This window comes from Anomalospiza imberbis, chromosome 2, assembly GCF_031753505.1.
Source record: "Anomalospiza imberbis isolate Cuckoo-Finch-1a 21T00152 chromosome 2, ASM3175350v1, whole genome shotgun sequence".
In the NCBI taxonomy this organism is placed as follows: domain Eukaryota; kingdom Metazoa; phylum Chordata; class Aves; order Passeriformes; family Viduidae; genus Anomalospiza; species Anomalospiza imberbis.
In genome coordinates this window covers 60,379,837-60,388,229 of record NC_089682.1, presented here as the reverse complement: position 1 = coordinate 60,388,229, position 8,393 = coordinate 60,379,837, and the positions used below count along the sequence as shown (strand labels likewise).

Below are 8,393 nucleotides of genomic sequence, written 5' to 3'. Positions count from 1 at the left end.
CATACAGTACTAATGCACCCCTAATGCCTCTAAGTACTGCCTAAACACATTCCATCTACCACGTTCAAGTATTGCCTTTTTCCTAGAAAGCACTGTTCCCAGCAGCAGTGACTTCCTCACCAGGTGAACAGAGTCAGTATTCTGCTTCTTGTTAGGAAAACTCAACACAAGGTAGCAGATCATTAGAGATCATTGGCAGAGCAGTTCAACAAAAATTAATTAATTCATGTCCTGCTCTAAGTGGACATTGTTGCCAATGTGACTTCTAAATCTGGACAACTCTAGAAAATACTCTGCAATGAAAATCCTTCATCCTCACTGGAAACTGGATCTCTTAATACATATATCCTATCTGTGTTAGTCTTCATGTGTGTTAGAATTCACTACATTTGCTCTCTCAGATATCAGGCCAGGTAGAAAGGTGCTTAGCATCATCCTGAAAAATGTATTAGCCTTCTGGGATATCAGTAACGTTGTAGAGATCTGATATATAATTCTGGCCCATGCCTCCAAGATTAACATGTGTAAAAGAGTTCAGTCATCAAGAAGAGATGATTAAAGATCCTGGCTAATTCTATCTGCCTCACACCTGTCACACCAGTCCCATTTCCTACACTTTATTAATGAGTGCACCATTGGAAAATCTGTTATCAATGTTCTTATTATGCAAAGGTCACAGACTGCATTAGCATTTGCAATACACCAGTTTTTTTCTAGAGGCTGTGCAAGTCAGTCACTTGCTACCATGTACAGAACCCATCATCTTTCTCACATTCACTCCTGCCCAGACTCAGAGCAGAATCTATGAGAAATCAAGACATTCATGAGCATCAAGAAGTCAGTATTATCCATATTGTTCACATCTTGTCTCTAACATCAATTTTCTACAAAACATCTGTCTACAGAGATCTTAAAAGTAGCACAACTGAAAGTATCTAGCTGTCAGCATGTTTCAACAAATTTCAGTTTGTTTTCAGGATGTGATTTTGTGCCTGCCACTAAGTTCTCAAGCAAATGTCACTGCTGTTCCCAAAACAGCAGAAACTCTACTCAGATGACAAATAGGAAAGGAAAACACAACAGCTTTTTTTTTTTTGTAGTTAACAAACTTTACAGAACTCTGAGGCCAAAGGATGATGACATTTGGATCTTGATAATGAACATGACATTTTCACAGTTACATTATCTTCTCTAAATGTCAGAACACTGTACTCCAGTCACAATAAATCAGTGCACTCAGAGAGGATCTGGTCTTCCATTCCTTCACATCAGTTTTGTACCTGTTTGACTTCACTTACATTCACAGAATTGTAAATTTTAAAAAATGTTTAAAAGAGGAATACAGCACAAGGATGAAGCCAATAATGATTTCTGAAATTCTGCAGGGAACATTTCCCTACATAAGATATCTTAGAATTTGTAACAGTTGTAAAGTCGATTATGCTTGAGGAAGAAATCAACTCAGCCGTTCTCTAATATTTCAGACAGTACAATATCTGGAGCTGTTCTCAGATGTAAACCAAAACTGACACTTTCCCTGGTGCCTGGTGCCTCCATAAGTGACCCTGAAAATTTGAACTAGACTTGCAGAAGGACAGTTACAAACAGGTAAGCAGAAAATGAAAAGAGCAAACCAAAAAAAAAAGGAATCAACCCCCAAATATTGATTCAGCTCCCTTCTGCACAATCAATTCAGAAACTTTAGCTTTTTGCTCAGAATGCTTGCTTGAAAATATCAGGCAGCTGTGGGTACATGGACAGTTAGAGGAACTATATTGCTAAGACCATTTGTCATTACACTTCTTGGTACACATGCAAAACCTCTTAGTGAAGCTGACACAATCTCTGGCTCCTTATCTCTATTTATCTGATTCAGAACCTGTAGTACAAGAACAAGGAATAAGAAGGGAGCACTTGAATTTTAGATCTCTGCTTGTTTCCCCCACATATTGTCATGAAAATCTTCATACACTCATAATGATATTTTTAAGTACCTTTAAAAAGGTATACCTAACTAAACAAATAAATAAATTGGACAAACTTGTGTCTGGAAACTTGAGTGGGAAAACAAATTTGTTTAATTTGGCAGATGAAGGCTTCAGAAAGCAGAGAAAATGGCATGGATGTGACAGAGTAACCAACTGAGTATGAGCTGAGAGTTATTTCATTTTAGTTGAGGGCAACTTAATTTTAGCTGAGAGCGAAATGGCAACCTCACAGTGCATTAACAGACACTACACAGCTGAAGTGGTGAAGTGGTAATAATTCAGTACATAGCATTTTTTCTGGTACTCATGTCAGACAAACATTCAGAAAGCTGTTCAAATTACAGTGGCACATCCAGATACAGCTTTGCTATCAAAGAATTAAAAGCAGTTTCTCTAGTGGAAGGCAAACAGAGCATGATCAGTCTCTAGATATCTAAACAGCAAGGGATATTTCTGAAAGTAGATTAATCTTTAAGTTAGCAAAGACATGATGAGATTCAATATCTAGATATGGAAAGTAAAGACTTTGGCCTAAAAATAGGTGAAAACTGTTAACAAGGAATTAAAAACCTTTCTTATAAATGTGATTTATTTTATTTTAAATTTACAGTATTAAAAGCAAACCTAAATGCAGTTCTAAAGGTTATTAGCCATTAGCAACTAGCACAAAAGACAGTGAGGACTAGTAAGAGCTTTTTTTTTTAATAACTTCTATTTAATTCAGCACACTTAAATCATGCCCTACCATAACTGATAACAAAAGTTACAAGTAAAAATTATTGCAAGGACTTTCAAAACTATAGCATTAGAGCTAAATGTGTCGACCTAGAACATATTTGGGACAGCTTAACTTCCAGCTGACTACTCTTCCAAAGCCAGTGGATTCTTACCACTTAAAGAAAATCACACATTGCAAGTGTATTTCCCACACGCCGCTGCTCAAACATGGTTTTTCTGTTGATATTAATCACTAGCAGTAGAATATAAGTAGTCACATTATGTACAGAGAACAAGTAACAAGAAAATGTCCATTTTCAGATGAGACAAACGGAGCAAAGTAGAAGAGGAAGAAACTCTAACCAAGTTAATCCTGGTCCAGTACACAACTTTACCTATCCAACAGCTAGACACAGCCCAGCAGGATGCAAGGATATCAGGGTTCAGGCACATTGAGATCTCACTACCAGAACTGTAAAACCTGTGAGCAGTAACATCTCCTTGCTTCCTTGAATAATGTGCATTTTTCTTGTACAGCGAGTTTTACCTGCTTAATTTAGTTCTGCTTGGAACAAATTGTAGTTCTGATAGATGATGCCTTATGCTAGCATAGAATCAAGATACAAGCATTACCTGTTCTTTATCTTGTAAAATGTCATAATCTTTGACCTTCAAGTTTTTTTGTTTATAAATATTAAGTTACTCATATCTGCAATTCAACAGGGATGGACACAGGAATAAAAATACCAAGACCAGATAAGTACAATATTTATTAAAATGCTTTAATATATATTTTCTAATATAGCTGTTACATCTTAATGGCATTATTTTGAAGTGTTTGGATAACTGCAAGTAAGTACCCTCATACAGTTCCAGCATTCTCTTCAGAAACCCCTTCTTCATCTCTTGTTAGTAAAAAGGAGACAGGAACATAAAATGCCTTCCAAGCACAGCTTTTAAAACATTTTAAATTATAAAGTGAACAGCTCTGCATGAAGATTTTCTTTTTCCCATGCATTTTCTATTTCCCACACTTTTCATTTCTCTCATAGTTTTTAAGACATCTGTTCCAGCAGCCTGGGAGGAGCCATCATTTATACTGACTGGCAAAACTGCAGATCCAGTTTAGTGTCTGACCATCACACAGCTAACAATAAACTCTTGACTATGTATAATTGTGTATGTATTCAGTAAGACTCACTTGTTAAACTGTCTTCATTGTTGATGCTGACACTCAACCTGCTGATTACCAAACTTACCACTTTGATCAAAGATTTTGTTTTAAATTCTCAAGTGTATGGGGAACACTTTCAAGATGCTACATATTAAGACTGTAGGAGTAGTGAGACCACAGAAGTAGCTTACTGAGAAGGCTGCTATAAGATATGCAACCACACACATGAATCCAGTGCTCTTCACACATCTGCTGGGGACAGCTATAGCTAAACTGCTGGAGGCAAATCCCCTGCTGGCTTACAGACTGCAATTCTGTATCAATAGGACAAGAATCTGCTTCCAATGGATTGTCTGTGCTACAGGCTTGATCTGACAACATTTTGTGTATCATTCTGCATTGCTCACATTTCTAAATGGCAGTTGTTAGTTCCTGACTGGCTGGTAGCCTCTGGCAGACTCAATATTTCGGGAACTTTTTCACCTTCATGCAGCAAGAAGTATGCTACTCCATTTGGAATTGATTTCTTTATGCTTCTATAGTTACTACTTAATGTGGCCAGCCTGATATTACAAGGATTTATACTGAATCTTTTATTTATTTACTTTTCTTCCAGAACCTGCTTTCCCATCCTTGTATTCATTTTTCACCATGAACAACACAGTTTCAGAAGAGTTATGTAAGATGAAAAAAGGTATCAGAGAGATAAAAATATAGGAAATCTCTTAGCAGAACAAGATAAAATAATCCAAAATTTTTGGGCAGTAATGGTGATATTCTCCTTATCCAGTTCAAATTTGCATGCTTGCAAATGTCAAATTTCAATGTCAAATTAAAGGTAATTTTCATCTTATTTTTTTAATGAAAAATCCATGCTAAACATTATTATTATATGTTATTTGATTTTGCTAGCTGCTAAATTTTTATGTGTATTTGTAAGTGGGAGAATACATTTATGAAAATCCATCCACTTCTGTATTGGCTCCCTCTCCTGCAATGAGCTGAGTGCTGGAAGCCTTCTGCCACAGTGTACAGCAACACAACAGACTTTAAACTGAGAGGAAAGGCTGTCAAAAAACAATCATTTCAAAAGATTCTGACTTTTGTTTCTCCATAGAGATGTAGTGAAATGCCTTTTCTTCATAGTTTTTAAAAATAAAGCTATTCAATTAAAAAGTGTGTTAATTATCAATGTTTGTCCTCACTAACATACTATACATCCCTGTTTCTTCACAAAGGTCTTCTCCAGGGCCTTGTGCACAGTAATATTCTTGAGGTATGCAGGGCACTGGTCTGAACTATAAGAGCATTCCCTGTAGCTCCTATGCAAGCCCTAGCAGCTCTGGCAGCCAGTGCTAGAGTGTTGTTGGACCTGTGCATTCTCCCCCTGCCCCTCGAGCACAGCAGGCCAGCCCTCATGCTCAGTTGGGAAGGCTGTCCTGGTGGAGATGCTGAGAGATGCTTTTTGACCTTCTCCATATAGACACAGCAGACTCCAGCCCTCCCGTATCTCTTAGGCTGAAAATATCCATCTGCTTGGACTCTGTCACACATGGGAAAGCTGTGTCCCTGCACGCTTGTCATCTTGTCATTTACAGATCAGCAGACGCACAGAGGGCCAGGGGAAGCAGAAAGGTGTGTGAAGGTAAGGCTGGTAATGCTCTGTGGCTCTGCAGGATGCTGGGTTATACCACCTCTGTGTCTGGTTTTGGCTGCTGTGCGCGTGCCTTGCCCTTGTCAGTGCAATGCAGGGGAAGATTTTCACAGAAAATATTCCTAATCCCAGTCTCTCTTATTTTGTAGTTTATCCTAGTTAAACTTCTTTCTCCAAAGCTGTTTCCGTGGACATTTTAGTTTCATTGAATGGACTATATTAATGTTGAAATGCAGTCTTTGAAACACATGCTCCATCACAGGCCCTTGCATGTGGATTCTCACACACAGGCCCTTCTGCCTTTCTCTCCATTGGCCCCAGTGTGAGCAGAACGAGCAGACCTGGGTGCAGCAAGGATGGGAGTGAACCAGATTGAGCAGCACACCTGCAGCCCAGCTTGTGTCACCATAGACAGCCAGCTATGACAATCATAGCTGGGGACAGGCAGGGGACAGGCAGTGGGGACAGGCAGGGAAACCTACCATTTGATACAGAGCAAAATTGCTTGAACTACTTTGGCCCACAAGAGCTTTATAGCTGTGGCTATAAAGCCATGCACAAGCTAAAGGCCAAATGAGTAAATTTACTTTCCATATCTTCTCCCACATAATGCATGGAACTTACTAAAAATCCAGCCTCTCTAATACAATTTTCCTGTCTTGTTCTATTTCACACTTTCGTTTCTTATTTTTCTAGTTTTTTTCCTAAAATTCAAGTAATTTTTAAAAATTGCTTGAAAAGAGCTGTAATACTCTCTTGTATGTTAAGTTAAAACAAAACAATAATGTTCCAAACTAGAGAGGAAAAATGCAAGAAATTAAAGTCCATAATGATAGCTAGTTTTAAAATCAATATGGATTTCATCCAATATAACTCCAGTTAATCCTTAACCAGGTTCTTTCACACAAAAACAATCTTTACTTCAACTGGATCAGGACCAGTTACAAAGCTTTGTTATTTTTGGTAGTGATTGTAGTAACTGTAGCAGAAAAAAAACAGCTTTAGTAATTTAAATGGCATTTCAAGCATTTTTAAAAGCAGAGTTTATTTTTTACATTATTGAAAATTCATTAGTTATTCATTTAGTATTGCTTGAGGAAAGCTGTAAGAGTAGTCTTCTAAGACTGTAACTCAATATATGAATTAGATGGTGTTGTCCAAGTATAAACATACTCTAATACTAGACTTTGCACTCTATTCTTTTATACTCACATGGCTTTACAGAAAGGCTTTCAAACATGTGAGATGGCACAATACATTTAGGTAGCCATAGATAAGTGTATATATAAAGATCTCTAGAAATCCACCTATTTATTAACTTTAGATGTAAGCCTTTATCATGGTTGCAGAGATGCAAGTTCATCTAACATTATTTTCCCACAGTCCTAACTCCTCCTTTGCTGGACTATCTTCTTTAAAGTACATGAAAGTAATCTGGAGTCAAAACTCCATCAAGAAACAGTCTTGTTAGTAGTTCAGACAGGGTGGGCACTGAATGAAAATGGCTCCATTAGCCGCTGTGAGTTACACAAATGAGAGAAGCCTTTCAAAGACAGTGAAGGGAAAGAAGGAGCAGAGAGATCAAAGTGCAGAAAACACAGCAGCAGGCTATATATTCTCAGTGGTCTGCAACTGTAAACAAAAGGCACTGAATATTATAGGGATGTAAATGTTTAGTTAGTACGGAAAGTCACACTCTGACTCCCATGTAACCTTCCTACCCATATCAATGGCTAAGAACTTTGTGTTTTGGGGAATTCACTGCCCTGATTTTATAGTTCTGGCTGCATGAATTATGTTTTGCATAATCAAATTGAGGCATTCATTATCAAAACATGCCACAGACATCATATGCATAAATAGATTCAAAATAATTAAACAAATCTATGCTGAGAGGATTTATCAATGACTATTAAACATGACTAATACTTGATCTACTGACTGCAGAAACTAAAAGGACAAACCAGGAAAAGGAGCAATGTGTACCTCTAATGTTTCTCCATGCACCAGTATTTACCACTACTTGATAGAGTCCCAGATTCTGTAAGGTTAGAAGGGACTTGTGGAGATAATCTACTCCAACATATCTGCTCCAAGCAGGGTGAAGAGTTTGTTCTCAAGTGGGTTTTGAATATCTTCAAGAAAGGTGACTCTAAAGTCTCTGGGCAACCTTTTCCAATGTTTGACCACCTTTTACAGATAGAAAGCTTTTTTTTATGTTTAAACAGAATTCCCCAATTTTCTACTTGTGCCACTGCCTCTTGTCCTCTCACTGGATACCACTGAGAAGACTCTGGCTCCATCTTCTTTATTCCCTCCCATGAGGTACAAACACTGATTAGGACCCCTGAGTCTTCTCCAGGATAGAGTTTTAACTCTCTAAGCCTTTCCTCATAAGGAAGATGCTTCAAGTGCTTAATCATCTACATGGCCCTTTGTGGACTTGTTCTGGTTTGTGCATCATATTCTTACACTCCTCCTTCTTGTCTTCCTGGCTTGCTCTTCCCATGAAGCTATCCCACCATGTCGGTCCCACCACGAGATTTAACCCTGCAGGTAGATGCAATGCTATAACTCCTTTTTGCTCCCCATGGAGCATGCAGCCACATAGAGGCACTCCAGAGAGATATTTGGTCATGCTGATTTAGTGGCTTAGATCAATCTTTGGTCTGATCCTCCAGGATCAGTAAGGATGCTGATGTGGATTAACCCAGATGCTCTCTCATTCTGCCCTGCAGGTGGAATAGGGGTGAGAATCAGAAGAGTAAAAGTGTGAAAATGTGTGAGTTAAGACACTTTAATAGTTAAGATATAATAATAATAATAATAATAATAATAATAATAACAGTAATCCTAACTG

At 37.9% G+C, this 8,393-nt stretch overlaps 1 long non-coding RNA gene across 1 annotated transcript; it reads right to left on the bottom strand.

Annotated features, from left to right (window-relative positions):
• Positions 1-6,547: 6,547 nt before the first annotated feature.
• LOC137466563 (uncharacterized) lies at positions 6,548-8,054 on the bottom strand. The gene is made up of 2 exons (XR_010995218.1): positions 7,520-8,054; positions 6,548-7,050 (listed from the first exon to the last, which is right to left on the bottom strand). It is a non-coding gene; the product is annotated as an uncharacterized lncRNA (long non-coding RNA).
• Between the last annotated feature and the right edge of the window lie 339 nt (positions 8,055-8,393).